This window comes from Lupinus angustifolius, chromosome LG08 (genome assembly GCF_001865875.1).
Source record: "Lupinus angustifolius cultivar Tanjil chromosome LG08, LupAngTanjil_v1.0, whole genome shotgun sequence".
In the NCBI taxonomy this organism is placed as follows: Eukaryota; Viridiplantae; Streptophyta; class Magnoliopsida; order Fabales; family Fabaceae; genus Lupinus; species Lupinus angustifolius.
In genome coordinates this window covers 9393786-9410951 of record NC_032016.1, presented here as the reverse complement: position 1 = coordinate 9410951, position 17166 = coordinate 9393786, and the positions used below count along the sequence as shown (strand labels likewise).

The window sequence follows — 17166 nt, the reverse complement described above, 5'->3', positions numbered from 1 at the left end:
AGATGAGTTCCAAGAATGTTGGAGCTCAAGATTTTGTGGTCAAAGCCCTAGCAGAGGCATCTAACATCATCTTCCCGGTTTAACATTTTCTTCGAATGTCATTAGTTGTCACAACATCCATCATTAAATTAAATAACAGAAATTTATATAGGAAAGTGCAATATTGAATATTTAGACATATTTACGTAGCTCTCATTAAGATAATTTGCAATGCTGTTGTGTATTTTATTGTGCTTTGAAACACGTATATTATTCCAGAATGCAATATTGTATCATAGGTTACTATGTGCGATAATATCTCCATATAAATTATAATTAAGATAGATGTATTTACAAGAACTCGAAACTTTGAATTAATTGTGACCAACTTCCCACCAATTTTGATGGATAGGTTTACCACACAAGTCTAATATTTTACCGTGGTCGTTGAATTTTTTGAGTTTTATATATCTATATATGTACAAATGGCAGTTATATTTGCCATGTAATTTTTTTATTTAACTTATAACATATATTGTTGCATATAGCAATAACACGAGAAATACAACTATATAAATTAAAAAAAACCTTGTATTTATTAATGTGCATGTATAAAGTATTATAATGTGTGTGGATTGCAACGTACACCATTTCTTCCTATTTAATGTGTGTGGATTGCAACGTACACCATTTCTTCCTATTTAATGCTATATTTGGAGGGAAAACATACATTATCGCACAATTAGTATAACTAACACATGTGATTTTTGTTTTTTAATATGGACACTTTATCTCCAACAGAGTAATTATTTATTTTTTCCACTAACAATTTAATTTATCAGAAAAATAGACATGAACAAAAAAAATAGTTAGTAGCATTAAAGATAAAATTGTATATTTAGTTATTAATGTTTTTTTAGAAATTCAAAAAGGGTAAATGAATATGAAAAAATAGGTTCACAAAAGATACAATTAAATAGGGTGAACACTCAGTTTTTCCTAGCCGATATCTTTCTCGCGATGTAAAGTAATTCATAATGCAATGATATATTTAGACTCATTGACAATACTCTTTCGATTTAAACCTTCGGTGTGGCGGATAATCTGAAAAATAGCAATTTGATGCTCAACAGAGGAAAATTTCAGTTTTCAAGTTATTTCCTAAATTAATTTTTGTTAAGCTAACTGTGTAAAATTTATAGTTGCTACCATTACGCTTTTCTATTTTTGATAATTTAATTATTGTTACTGATATAAACAATCCAATATTCGTCCACCAAACTAGCATGTCGAACATATGTTTTGATAATAGCAATATAAATTGAGAATTTCACAACTTGGGCATAAAGTTACAAGAGCCTACACCCCTTATCCTACAAACAGTGGCACATATTTGAAATAAAAGGGTATATAGTGCAGAATGTATATGCATTAAATCAAGAGATTTCTTGATGAATTCATAAAATAGTAAGCCGCATGTTTAATCTTCATTTGATATGCTAAGATCATAAGTTCAGTAATTGAGCAGCCAAAATACAACAGAGCGTGGAAGCTTAGTCGCTAAAGCCAAAGCATGAGCAAGGACCCATCAAGAGGATTTTGTCTTCGTTGAACAATTTTGAGTTGGAACTCTGGAAGCTCCTTTTGTCAAATCTAAACCAAAACAAAACATCACCTTTTGTTATTACTGTCAAGGCAACATAGCAAAAAGAAAACAAACAAATTTATCAATATGAAGCAAAGACAGAACATACATACACATAACCAAGTAGTGAGCATTATCCTTTGCTTAAAAAAGAGTATACTGGCCATTTACTCATCTTCCTATCAACAAGCAATCAACATAGTTCAGATTCACCAATTCTAGCATCTCCAGAACAAATAAAAATCAAGCCACGAAGGAAATGTGTATTTAAAAATTTATGTTTGCACTGAAAACTTATATTCTGGAAAATATATGTGCTTGTAAAGTGATATGAGCATTCATTTGAATGTAAGGATGATCAGCGACATACTAAAATTGAGAGCTATCCTGAACAATATAAACCAGAACAGAACAACGCTGCCTTGGGTTCATTTTATCAACATGTTATTCCAGTTTAACATGCTTAATCGAAATCACACGCATTAAGCACCATAAGGAAATGATAGAAAAACGAAACATAAAGAGATTGAGAAGATAACCATAACCTTTTTGTTGCCTCCCACTGGTGAGAACCCTGCAATTGATAACAGTTGCAAAATATTAGTGATGGTTGTTGTGGAGATTAAAAGCTTATAATAAGTGATCCATCATCCTTAAATCAAGATATTACAATTAAAACAATAATGAGCAATCAAAAGCAACCAAGAATACTAAAAAAATAAGAGCATTCATGTGAGTGACCCAAAGAGTCAGCCGTGGATAATGCAACCAACATTGTCTCTAAATTGTTAATTCCATATATATATATATAATTAATAAACTACTTTATCATTAAATTCTATATGTATAAATAATAAATTAATACTCTTAAACCTATCGGTATTTTCTAAATTACAAACAATCAACCAAAGTAGCTAAACAATTTTCGAACTAGAACTACGTAGTCTTGATTTCCCTATTGCACCTGGGGATACGTAGGAGCAAGATAACCTCTTGTCAGACACAAATATAAAAAATAAAAATATTTTCCTTTAGTAATTAAATTCTTATTAAATAAATTGTTTAAGGGTATAAAAGTTCATGTTATTAGCGAGGGTATCGTTTTAATACGGGCGGACGGATTGCTAATACCTTTCCCGATCCGTAATCGACTCCCGAGCTTAGAATCTTTGTTTAAAGACCATATTATCCTAATTGGGCTTATTATAGTTTTCTACGTTTTAACCGCAAAAAACGTAGTGGCGACTCCAAATCAATCAGAAGTGGTAGAAACCGAGTTCAACTCTCTCTAAGTTGCAGGGCCGGTCTTCCAACCGAAAATCGGGTCGCGACAAACAGGACACAAATTATGTGTGTTGACGTTGATCAATATAATAATATAACATGTGAGTATATTAACCATTTTCAATTTATAGTATTCATAAAAATAAGTGATAAATTCAATATATTTTTGAAAATTTATTTGTTTTTACTGGAGATCCTTTAACCAAAAATATATAGTCACACACATGTAGAGTATTAATTGAAATTGATTATACATCTCAAATGTCAACCATTATACTGAGAAATCATATAGCCTTTACTATTGGAGGAGCCAATACTGAATGGAGATGGTGACACATGTCTATGAAAAGCTTTAAACATATAGAATTTAAAGTGTTTTTAAACAAGAGAATTATGAATTATTACACCCACCATGTACCTCATATTCTATTATTGGAATTTTCGGTAGTAGAGAGGATTTTAGCTCATATATTCATATTTGACATGGTTAATGAAAATTATGATTTTTAGTCAAAAGGTAAATTAGTTTTGAGATTAACATTATTCACAAAAGTTAGGACATGTTACACATATCTATGCTCAAATTTTCATTCAAATGAAAAGACCCATAAAAAAGATTATGCAAAAGGTTAAAAAGTTGAAATTTAATTCAACATTTTCATAAGCTTACATATATACATTTTAATATTAAGTGATAATTTCAGTTGAAATCATATTGAAATATGAGGGAAAATAGAGGGTTGATAATTTTTTCAAATATTTTACTCAGACATGATTTAAAATCTTAGATAAAGATTCCGTTTTTCCTTTTTCAGATGGTAATTAAATATTTATCAGATCATATATGAGTCTATCTTTTTTCAGAAACGAAGAACTTGCTTATGTGTCACAATTTCAATTGGAATATGTAGTATTGGATATCATATGGATTTTGATAATATGCATTCCTTATATATATAAGAATATGATTATGGAAAATGTTAAAATCTTAAGTTTTATTTAACATTTCATGACTTTATAAACTTTGATCTAACAAAATATGATAATAAGATGTAATCCTTCCTTATTAACACTTTATTATTCTAACACACTTTTTGAAATTCAGTCTTGTGATGCTTGGCTGTGAATTTTGTCAAACAACGGTGGTCGGCAACAATCTGTGTTAATACATTTGCATCCAGGACCATAAACTGCTTCACACTGTTTGTCCGAGTGACAAGGAAAATGTGTAATTGGACCATACGCATCTGATTCTTTGCACATATCTGTATTCACATAAATAATACATGAGCAAGAAATTCGTATCATACAACATAAGAAATTTTGGATGAATAAAGAGAGTATTATGAAAGTAATTTAGGATATAGAATATGATTCATACATTTGGACAAGAGATATAATGATAATTGAAAGTAAAATAAAATTTCTAACCTGATGCAAAGATGAAAACCAAAACGAAAGCAAATTTGACAATAGACATCCTCACACTCAAGATAATTGTTCACACTTCACACTTGATCAATTTAGAGATCTTGAATGGATATCACAATTCAGTGGAACTCTCTTTATATAGTGATGAGAGTATTACAACTTCCAAAAGATGAGTTACACCAATTAATAATTTACAATTTTAATATTAAAAAAATTGTCATCTCATTTATTCTAAGAAAAGTGTGTTGCTTTGAATTATCAAAGACTAATTTTAACAAGAAGTTGATATAATGATTTAAGATCTTAGTATATCCCTAGATATTATACAATATCAATTCTTATGCTTAATACATAGGGTCAATATTGACTTTTTATAGGTCATTCGTGAAGAATAGGTGATATACCTTATTTATCATAATAAAATATGTGAAATTTGAATGTCAGAATTGAAACGAAAATGAGAGTTTAAAGCAAGTCATGATGACAACAAGAATGTGTTGTCATTCATTATGTAAAGAATTTAATTATGTAAAATAATTTGCAATTTCATTTCAACAAATAAAATGTCTCATGAAAACCGTGAGGAAATGTAATACATTTTTTTCAATTATTATTGTTACTTGTTATAGACTTGATTCCAATATATATTTAATTTTTAGTCATATTCTTACTAGACGTCGAATGATCTCATATTTTATATGACCTTTATTCTTTGCTTAGATTCTTAATCACCTTTACTTTTTATGGGCAGAGTTGAATTGGTGAGGTCAATTATACACAGTATGCTTATTTATAGCTTCTATGTTTACAAGTAGCCTGCTTCTTTGATTGACTGTTTGGACAAAGGAATCAGAAATTTCATTTGGTCAGGGGATATTGGCACTAGGAAGCTTGTCACAGTGGCCTGGAGCAAAGTTTGTGTTCCCATCTCTCAGGGAGGATTGGGGCTGAGGTCTACTAAAATGTTGAACAAGGCTGCCCTTCTTCATCTTGCTTGGAATATGAGATGTGATACTCAAGCTTGGGCTGAATTTTGCAGGAAAAGGTTTGGCAACCTCAAGGAGACCCCCAATAGGCACTTTAAGTCCTCAATCTGGCATGGCATTAAAGAGAACTGGTACATCACTTCTTCTAATTCAATTTGGTTGATTGGAAATGGTGAGAATGTTAATTTCTGGAAGGAAAACTGGCTAGGGGATCCTATTGCTGATACTATGAGGATTCCTGCTTCAATACAGAGCTCTCTTCTAGCCTCTGTGTCTGACTTCATTGTTAACAACAAGTGGTCAATTCCTGTGCCTATTATGAATCTTTTCCCTGATGTTGCTCATGGCATAGCTAAGTCTATAAGATATAATGGTGCTGATAAGCTAGTGTGGAGGCATACTGAGGATGGTTTGCTAACTCTAAAGACTGCTTATGATTTTGTCTCTAACTCTTCTAATCCTGTCAACTGGTGCAGTCTTGTTTGGACTAAGGTGATTCCTCCTTCAAGCTCTTTCATCACTTGGAGGATAATTCATGGGAAAATGCCTTCTGATACTAACTTGCAAAGGAGAGGTTGTGTCTTAGCATCTAGATGCAATCTGTGTAAAAAGGCAATTGAAGAGACAAGTCATATCTTTCTTAGCTACACGTTTGCTGTCAATATTTGGAATTGGCTTATGTCTACATTCTCAATCAAAATCAACTTAAACTCCATTAAAGAGTTGATCATCTCTTGCAACCAAAATCTCAGCAAGCAGCTTCAACAACTTTTGTTAATTTGCTTTGTCAGCACAATTGCAACCATTTGGTTCTGTAGAAACCAGCATAGATTTGAGGACAGAGTGGTCACCTTCAATCAAGCAATTGCTAGGATAATCAGGGAAACTTCTATCTCAGGCAATTGCTCTACAATCACTGCTAACCCTTCTATAAATGATCTAATCATTATCAAGCAATTCAAAGTTAGTGTCCACTACAATTCTGCCCCTAAGATTACAGAAGTGCTCTGGCTGCCTCCCTCGAGTGGTTGGATAAAGGTTAACACGGATGGGGCTGCTCTTGGTTGTCCTGGTCATGCGGGTGGAGGAGGCATTTTTAGAGATCATAAAGGTGTGTTCCTCCTTGGATTCAGCTCTTATTTGAATATCCAGTCTGCTCTTTATGCAGAACTTTTTTCTGCTATCAAAGCAATTTCCTTGGCTTACAAGAAAGGTTGGTTAAGTATTTGGCTTGAGGTTGATTCTGTTTTCGTGGTGCAAATTTTCAAAGGAGAGTCTAATCCCCCTTGGCAACTCCATAACAAGTGGCAAAGGTGTACCAAGATGCTGGATTTGCTCAATTGGAAAATCACTCACATTTATAGAGAGGGCAACTCTTGTGCTGACAAATTGGCCTCTCTTGGTGCCAAGTCTAGAATTAGTGCAACTTGGAATACATTAGCTTGTTTCATTATCAATGATTATAATAGGAACCTTCTTGGTCTTCCTAATTATAGGTTTAGGAACATGTAACTCCTCTTTGTTTCTCCTTCTTGGTTCTCTTAATAAAATTTCTTGTGCTTCAGCACACTTGCTTAAAAAAAAAAAAACTCACATTTCCTATGGGGATCATCTAGTCCAGTATAATTTTTTTTTAAATTTTTAGTGACATTCTTAATATGTGAATACATTAATTAATAAAGACAATAATGCACATATTCGATAATAATGAATTTTTGTATATAAAAAGACATAATTTCTGTATTTGTAAAAATTGGTCGTCCATTAATTAAGGGTAATGTGTGGCAAACTTGTCACACACACATATGTTTGGGCATGTTAATACTTATAAACATGACTTGTTGGGAGAGATAATCATACATTCTGGAAGATATTAGTTCATTACCTAGAAGGTAACGTGATACCCTTATTCCAAAAAAAGAAGATATATTCTATAATAAAAGGAGAAATTATACCAATTAATACTTATATTTTCTGCACCTTCAAATTTTTTATCTCACTTATTTAAAGATAAATATAGTGCTCTTACCGGTTACTTCTAAAATATTAGTTCTTGAAATTATATAACTTGCATTACAATTTTTCTCGCCACATCTTTATTTAAAATCAAACTTCCATATATATAAAACTTATTCAATGAGTTTTTGACATTGTATAAAATATTATTACCAGTAAAGAAAAAGGAATAAATAATGATCAAAGACTATAAATAATAATTATATTTAATTCTGTAGTATCATTTATGGCATTTCAACTTTTTTAGACAAGCATTTTGTAAATTATTAATTGTTGATGAGTAAATGAGTTGATTTGGAGTTTCAACAAAATTATTATACATTTCTACCAGGCTAATTTCGTGTATTTATTGTCAATTAATATTATCTTTTACCTATCCTTTATAGTCTTGTACAAAGTATAGGTTGTCACAATAAGGCCACAAATAGTTTAAATTTTCAACACTTTGAAATTTTCTATGTCATTTATTCTAGGATAAATATGTTTTTATAAATGGATAAAGACTAATTATATCAATAAGTTGGAACAATTATATAAGGCCTTATTAAATCCCTATATCATACAATATCGAATGTTAATGTTTAATAATGACAATTTATAGAAACTCAACAAATAAAAAAGTGAGAGACCATATTTATTGTAAGAAAATCTATAAAATTTCAATGTCAAAATTTGAGTGAAAATGAGAGAATAAAACAAAACTATGATGAAAAAATGAGTCGTTGTTAATTATTAAAAAATTACATTAACATTTAAACAAAAAAGTTCAATTTAGAAAATGAAGTATCTTCTCATACGATGAGATAAGTTATAGCCACTAAAATCATGACAATGTCCTATTTTTGTTACTTTTTAGAAAAATGTTTTGCAGAAAATGGTTAAATAGGACACATGTCATGATTTTAGTGGCTGGAAGAGATAACTTAACTCCTTATTTGAAAGATATTTTATTCTCTGCAATTTATTGTATAAAAATAAGTAATAAATTGAATACATTGAGATCTTACAAGTCCTTCATATTTTTGAAAATTTATTTGTTTTTATTCGAGATCCTTTAGCCAAAAATAAATAGTCACTCACATGTAGAGTATTAAATGCAATTGATTATATATCTCAAATTTTAACCATGTATAATCAAGAATTATATTCTCTTCAGTACTTAACGAGCCAATAGTGGATGAAGATGGTGACATTTGTCCTTGAAAAAAATTTAATGATTAGATTTTGAAGTAGTTTTTCATACAAATACAATGATAAATTATTATACTCGCCCTTTACCTCACATTCTAGTATTGGAATCTCCAATACTACACATGAACTCACTCAGTATATTCATGTTTGACATGGTTAATGAAAATTAGTATTTGTAGTGAGAAAATTAAATTAGTTTTGAGTTAACATTATTCACAAAGGATAGGACACGTTACACATATCTATGGTCAAACTTTTATTTAATAAATAAAATGAAAAGATCCATCAAAAAAGATTATTCATAATGTTAAAAGTTGAAATTTTATTCAACATTTTCATAAGCTTATATATATACATTTTGATATTACCTGATAATATAAGTTGAAATCTTCAACTATATTGGAAAATCCAATATTTAAATATGAGGAAAAAATAGATGTTTGATAAAAAATTTAATTATTTTATCAGGCATAATTTAAAATCCTACACAAAGACTCTGTTTTTTCCTTTTTTAGGATGGTAAATATTTCTTAAATCATATACTAGTCTACCTTTTTCAGCAATGAAGAACTTGCTTCTATTTCACAATTTCAATTGGACTAAGTAATACTGGATATCATATGGATTATGATAATATATAATGAAATTATTTAAATAAGATTATGATTGAGGAAAATGTTTAAATCTTAAGTATTATTTAACATTTCATGACTTTATAAATTTTAGTCTTACAAAATAAGATTTAATCCATCCTTATTAACATTTTGCTATTCCACCTCACACTATTTCATACTCATTCATGGGATGTTTGGCTCTGGATTTTTTCAAAAGATGGTGGTGGGCAACAAAATGTTTTAATATATTTGTAACCTGGACCATGAATTATTGGACACTATTTGTCTGAGCTACAAGGAATATGCATAATGGGACCAAATGCATCTGATTCTTTTCACACGTTTGTATTCACATAAAAAATACAAGAACAAAAAATATGTATCATACAATACAAGTTACTTTGGATGAATAATTAGAGTATTGTTAAAGTAATTTGTGATATAGAATATGAATCATTTGGACGAGAGACATAATGATAATTTGAAGTAAAATAAAATTGCTGACCTGATGTAAAGATGAAAACCAATAGGAAAGCCAATTTAACAATAGACATAATGATAATGTGAGGATGTCAGAAATTATCAGTATGTCTATTATTAAATTGGCTTTCCTATTGATTTTCATCTTCACATCAGGTCAGAAAATTTATTTTACTTCAAATTATCATTATGTCTCTTGTCCAAATGCATGATTCATATTCTATATCACAAATTACTTCAACAATACTCTAATTATTCATCCAAAGTAACTTGTATTGTATGATACATATTTTTTGTTCATGTATTTTTTATGTGAATACAGATATGTGAAAAGAATCAGATGCATTTGGTCCAATTATGCATATTCCTTATAGCTCAGACAAATAGTATCAAATAATTCATGGTCCAGGTTGCAAATATATTAAAACATTTTGTTGCCCACCACCATCTTTTGACAAAATCCAGAGCCAAACATCCAATGAATGAGTATGAAATAGTGTGAGGTGGAATAGGAAAATGTTAATAAGGATGGATTATATCTTATTTTGTAAGACTAAAATTTATAAAGTCATAATAGTTAAGATTTAAACATTTTCCTCAATCATAATCTTATTTACATAATTTCATTATATATTATCATAATCCATATGATATCCAATATTACGTAGTCCAATTGAAATTGTGAAATAGAAGCAAGTTCTTCATTGCTGAAAAAGGTAGACTCGTATATGATTTGAGAAATATTTACCATCCTAAAAAAGGAAAAAACAAAGTCTGTGTGTAGGATTTTAAATTATGCCTGAATAAAATAATTAAATTTTTTATCAAACATCTATTTTTTCCTCATATTTAAATATTGGATTTTCCAATATAGTTGAAGATGTCAACTTATATTATCACGTAATATCAAAATGTATATATATATATCACGTATATATAAGCTTATGAAAATGTTGAATAAAATTTCAACTTTTAACATTATGAATAATCTTTTTTTATGGATCTTTTCATTTTATTTATTAAATAAAAGTTTGACCATAGATATGTGTAACATGTCCTATCCTTTGTGAATAATGTTAACTCAAAACTAATTTAATTTTCTCACTACAAATACTAATTCTCATTAACCATGTCAAACATGAATATACTGAGTGAGTTCATGTGTAGTATTAGAGATTCCAATACTGGAATGTGAGGTAAAGGACGAGTATAATAATTTATCATTTTTTTTGTATGAAAAAATACTTTAAAATCTAATCATTAAAAAAATTTCAAGGACAAATGTCACCATCTTCATCCACTATTGGCTCGTCAAGTACCGAAGACAATATAATTCTTGATTATACATGGTTAAAATTTGAGATATATAATCAATTGCATTTAATATTCTATATGTGAGTGACTATTTATTTTTGGCTAAAGGATCTCGAATAAAAACATAAATTTTAAAAAATATGAAGGACTTGTAAGATCTCAATGTATTCAATTTATTACTTATTTTTATACAATAAATTGCAGAGAATAAAATATCTTTCAAATAAGGAGTTAAGTTATCTCTTTCAGCCACTAAAATCATGAGATGTGTCCTATTTAACCATTTTTTGCAAAACATATTTCTAAAAAGTAACAAAAATAGGACATTGTCATGTTATTAGTGGCTATAACTTATCTCATCGTATGAGAAGATACTTCATTTTCTAAATTGAAAAGGGTTAATATAAACACATGTTATATTATTAAGTAGATTAACATCAACACTCATGATTTGTATCCTATTTAATTGTCTCTTTGTAAACAAATTTTTTTAAATTCATTTACGATTTTTGAATTTCAAGAAAACAATAATAGCTACATATACATCTCTATCCTTACTACTAATAGCTATTTTTTATGTTCATGACTATTTTTCTAATAAATGAAATTGTTAGAGAGAAAATAAATGATTTCTAAGGGATACGAGACATGAAGAATCAATATAAAAAGTAAAATAAAAAAGTCACATGTCTTAACTACACTAATTGTGTGATAATGTATGTTTTCTCCCTCATGATAGGATTAAATAGGAAGAAATGGTGTACATTGCAATCCACACACATTATTTTACTATATACATGCACATTAATTATTACAAGGTTCTTTTTCAATTGTAATTTGTATTTATCGTGTTATCATTATATGCAACAATTCTATATGTTTAATAAAAGCATTACATGGCAAACAAAACTGTATTTGTAGATGTATAGATATAAAAACACACAAAAACCAAAGGCCAGACTAAAATATTAGAGATGTGTGGTAAACCTGTCAATCGCAATCGGTGGAAAGTTGTTGATCATTAATTCAAAGTTTTGAGTTCTTGTAAATGTATCTACGTTAATTATATTTTGTTTGGAGATATTATCCTCGTAATAACCTCTAATACAATATTGGACTCATGGATAATATATTATGTTTCAAAACACAATATTTGATTCATGGATAATACAAATAAATTTATTAAATATTTATTATTGTAATAATCATTGTGTTGTACTATCACACTTGAGGTAGAAATGAAATCAGGGTCTATTTTCAATATAAAAAATATGAGATCCATTTAGAATGTGACTAGTAATTAAAAACTATTTTAGACTCACATCTCTCTGATGGGTAATAAGAATAAATGATGGAACCACAGTATATTAATGATGGGCAGTAGTTTATTAAACAACAAAGTGGCTCTAATTCGACCGATGGGGTTTCGGGGATTGGGTCCCCTTTGGAATTAAATTTTGATGAAAATGCGTAGGCACGTCTCTAGTATGCACCCCTTTCGGGTATCTCTCAATTTTCGGGTATTACTAACTAGTTCCTTTTTTGTCATCCAGGAACACACCACTTTGTTGTTTAATAACCTAAACCAGAGACCTAAATTAACCCAAATCCTCACTATTGCTAATTCATTGTATGCAAGGAGTTTTGTTCAGAATGCCTCATCATGAAATTTTGACAATTTGCTAAAATACCTACTGATATGTTTGAGAGATAAGTATGCATGATTTGCTATTCATAAAACATGACGAATAAAGTGCATTTTTTTTCTATTTCTAAATACTTGAATGGGATGAAAAAGATAGTTGCGACTATACTTGTTTTGCTTGATCTTTAAATAGTAGCCTTCGTTTTGGTTCCTTCCCTTTTTTGTATGTGTGAAGCTTTCTCCCTTGTTCTCTTGTATTCGCGCTGCTCTATGTTTGGGGCTATGTGTGTATGTGTAATCTGATAGAACTCTGCGTATGCCTATGCTCTATTTTCTGTCTTCTTTATGTGTTTATGAATTATCTAATGCAATGTGTGTGGTATCAGTATTCTTTCCCTCATGTGATGTGTGTTCTGAAAAATATGTGTGAGCTTTTTTCTCTGATCTATCTCACTATATGGCTGTCTTTTTGCTTGTGGGTTGTGCCTCCCTTTTATAGTTGGTTGTGAGTGTTTTGGGTTTGCTGATCTTGCTCTTAGCTTTAGCAATGCTTATAAGTTTTCCTTTTTAGTTAACATAATTCTCATTTTACCTTTCACTTTAGTCTCAATATATGTTTCCGTGTCATCTTACATGTTTATAATAGACCTTTTTTTATACAATTTCATTCTAATTTTTTACACAACGAATATATTATTTAACATGTATTGTTTTCATTTAATTTAAGAGTCATTAACACAATGAATATATGTTGATAGTGTAAAATTATTTTACAATGTTAGTGCACAAATTATTTTATCTTTCTAATTATATTATTTGATTCTATTACCGTAATACTCATTAATCAAATGGAAAATGTAAATATGTGAATCATAATAATGAAGGTGATTTTGAAAAAATATATTTTTTATATTTAGTGAAGAGTGTAATATTTATATATTATTAGTATAAGGATTTATATATAGTCACATTATCCGCTATTTATTTATGTTTATTTTTCTAAAGAGTCAATAATAATTAAAAATAAATGGTAAATGATAATTTGACAGGGTATAAAACTCTTAATATTCAAAATGCTGATATAAGAAAGAATTAATATTTATAGTGCACAGTTAGTTTTGGGACATCAATTGGCTATGTTATAAAGAGTTTAAAGTTGATGGAGCCAGTGTCAATGTAAAGTTTTTGTATACAGTCAGTTTATTGTCTACCGTTAATTTGCATTATTTTTGTTTGAGAGTTAATAATAATTAACATATAAATGGTGAATAATTTACTGAGAGTGTAAAAAATACTTACATTATAAATGTATACATATTAATTCATATTATAAATTTATAATTGAGTTCTATTTTGGAAATACTTGCATTCATGTGAGAACTCTTTATCACTTTCTTCTCTTCTGGCCCTTCTCTCCCATTCTAATAACTAAGATGGTGAATGGCAACAAAAACAATACCAAGTTGATTAACATCAACTTTTATCCTATTTTGGCATTCCTTAGTGATATTCCAGTAATTCAACTTTTAATTTGCTTTTCCCTCCTTCCAAAAATGGTGACATTTTTTTCAATGGATCATTCATTTGGGGGAAGGAAGCCATCTAAGCTATCTAACGTTGCCTGTTGTTGTGTAAATGGACGTGTCAAATTCTAGACTCTACACTGTTGTTGTGTGCTAGTTATATCTGTAATTGCACTAACTTGTGGACTGAAACAAAAAATTACAATATGTCTAATAAGCTATAACCAATGGCTTATTATTGTCAAGCATTATTTAATGCTAAAGTTAAAAACAATTTTGTATCCTTAAACCAGTTAACACTTAAGATTAACTCTTTATTTTGGTTAAATAATATTAGCTCAAGCCTTTTTAATAGGATTTTTTTTAAATTGATTTTAGACATTTTTTATACAATTTCTTCCAGAATTTCAAATTAAGTTTAATATATATACAATTTTAGTGTACAATATTTTACACTATCAATATATTTATCATTCACCATTTATGTGTATTATTATTTTTTATTTAAGAGAGACATTAACACAATACACAATATGATATATTTATGGTGTAAAAAGAATATATATAGTCTATTTTCTATTTCTAATTACATTACCAAAATACTAATAATACTAATTAATTAACATAAAATTGAAAAAGTAAATATATGAATAGTAATGAAGGTGACTTTATAAAATATATCTAATTTTTTATGAGAAAAATATGTGATAACAATGTAAATTTTTTTATATAATGTGAGTCAATCATTCATTTTTAATCATTAATTTTTAGAAAAGTAATAAAAATGAATATTATATTACACAAGTAATACATAAATATTATACTCTTTGATATATTTAATAAAACAAATAATATTAACTAAACTACTTAATTTTAATTTTGATAAGAATATTATATAATAAAGAATTAATATTTAAAGTGGGAACTAATAATTTGGAAGTTAATTTTTTGGGTTGTGAAATGCACAGTGTATATATCCATCCAGTCGCTCTAAATTATAATGAAATAGAAATTAACTCTCAAAAATGTTATCCCATCTTCTGTTCTAATCAACTATATTTTTTCATCTTATTAAAAAAACCAGTATTAAAAGTTTGTAAAATAACTTAGCAAAGCAATGATTTATGATTTCTTTTTACTGACATGGAATAGACATGAATGCATGTTGGAACTCTTTGTTTCTCTCTTGTGTCATCCGGCCATAAAATTTTAGCCACACCAGTAAAGTAAAATACAATTATTTAAGGCACAGCAAAAATAAAAAACCACTTTGGCTCATATTACATGAATGAAAAAGAGATTCATATCACTAGTTTAGTGTTCTTATAATAGTAATGGAAGTAGCATGTGAGAATTCTTTCTCTTTATTCCAACATTAATGCATATGTACATGGTACTTGTACTCATTCTTGTTTTGATGCTGTGATAATAACATGCCCCTCAATTATCACACTTGCTTTTCCCTCCTTCCAAAAATGGTGGAATCTTTTTTATCAATGGATCACTCATTTGGAGAAGGAATCTCACCCATTGAAGCAATTCTCATTACCTAGCCTCAATCCTTTTCCCTTAAGGTACTCTTTTTGTTAAATTCTGCAGCAAAAAAAGAAAAAAGAAACCACTTTGGCAATTAATTTGAGTCAGTTTCGTATCATCTAGTGTAGTGGTTGTAATGGCAATTAATTTTAGCAACCTATGTTTTCATGAAGCTACTAAAGTAAAGTAAAATCATTCAAAGTACAGCAAAATAAAGAAACCACTTTGGCAATTAATTTGAGTCAGTTTCGTATCATCTAGTGTAGTGGTTGTAATGGCAATTAATTTTAGCAACCTATGTTTTCATGAAGCTACTAAAGTAAAGTAAAATCATTCAAAGTACAGCAAAATAAAGAAACCACTTTGGCAATTAATTTGAGTCAATCATCTAGTGTAGTGATTGTAATGGCAATTAATTTTAGCAACCTATGTTATCATGAAGCTACTAAAGTAAAGTAAAATCATTCAAAGTACAGCAAAATAAAGAAATCACTTTGGCTTATATTACATGAACGTTGATTTAAAAAAGAATTATTATTTGAAGTGGGTGCTTAGATTTAGGAGGACAATTTTTTGGGTTATGAAATGCACACATACTATAGCAATCCATTAGCTATATTATAATTGAGTTTTGTTTAGGAAAGAGATGCATGCATGTTACAACTCTTTATCTCTCTCTTGTGCCCTCTCTCTCTATTTGAATTACTAAGATGGTGAATCCCAATAAAAACAACACCAAGTTCATGAATCTCAATCTTTATGTCCGTCAATTCAACTTCTACTTTTCTCTCCTTCCAAAAATGGTGGAATCTTCTTTTTCAATGATCATCCATTTGGGGAAGAAATGCCACCCAAATAAACAATCTATGAACCCTCAACCTTGCCCCTATTGTTGCATAAATGGACATGTGAGAGGGACTTCAAAGTTCTTATTGGTCTACACATTTACTCATTCATACCACAATTTTGGATTTTACTTCATATCTTCACAATTCTCAATGCCTACCCTCAATATTTTTTCATTAACGTACACTTTCTAGATCTGTTGTTTGATTCATAACTTTCAATTAAAAAAGGTTTGATATACAACTATACAAGTGCTACTTAATTCAAGAAAATCAGGATCCATAAGTCCATAATATAGGCATAAACTCAACTTTGAAATAAATATGGATTGTCTTCATAAAAGGGGGAATTAGATGAAATTGGTATTTTTGTTTAAAGTTTTGTTAGAGGGTAGGTTTGTACTGTAAATGGGAAAATTGTTGCAAATAATAGTTTTGTTGTTTGTGTAGAAAAAGGTGCAATGCCTTTTCTTTATTTGAATAGTCCGTACGACACGTAACCAAAGTACCAAACACCCATGTGGGTTTGTCACAGTTCTGATTACTTATGTTGCAAAGAAAAAGTATGGGAAGGAAAAAGTGGAAAATATTTAATATGTATATTTGATGTTTTTACACTTTTATTAAATCATTCACTATTAATTTATTAGTCATTATTAACTATCAAACAAAAATAA

General features: G+C 29.1%; 1 long non-coding RNA gene across 1 annotated transcript; it reads right to left on the bottom strand.

Moving 5' to 3' along the window:
* Nucleotides 4106-4462, bottom strand: LOC109354568. Its single transcript, XR_002108563.1, has 2 exons — nt 4340-4462; nt 4106-4173 (listed from the first exon to the last, which is right to left on the bottom strand). It is a non-coding gene; the product is annotated as an uncharacterized LOC109354568 (long non-coding RNA).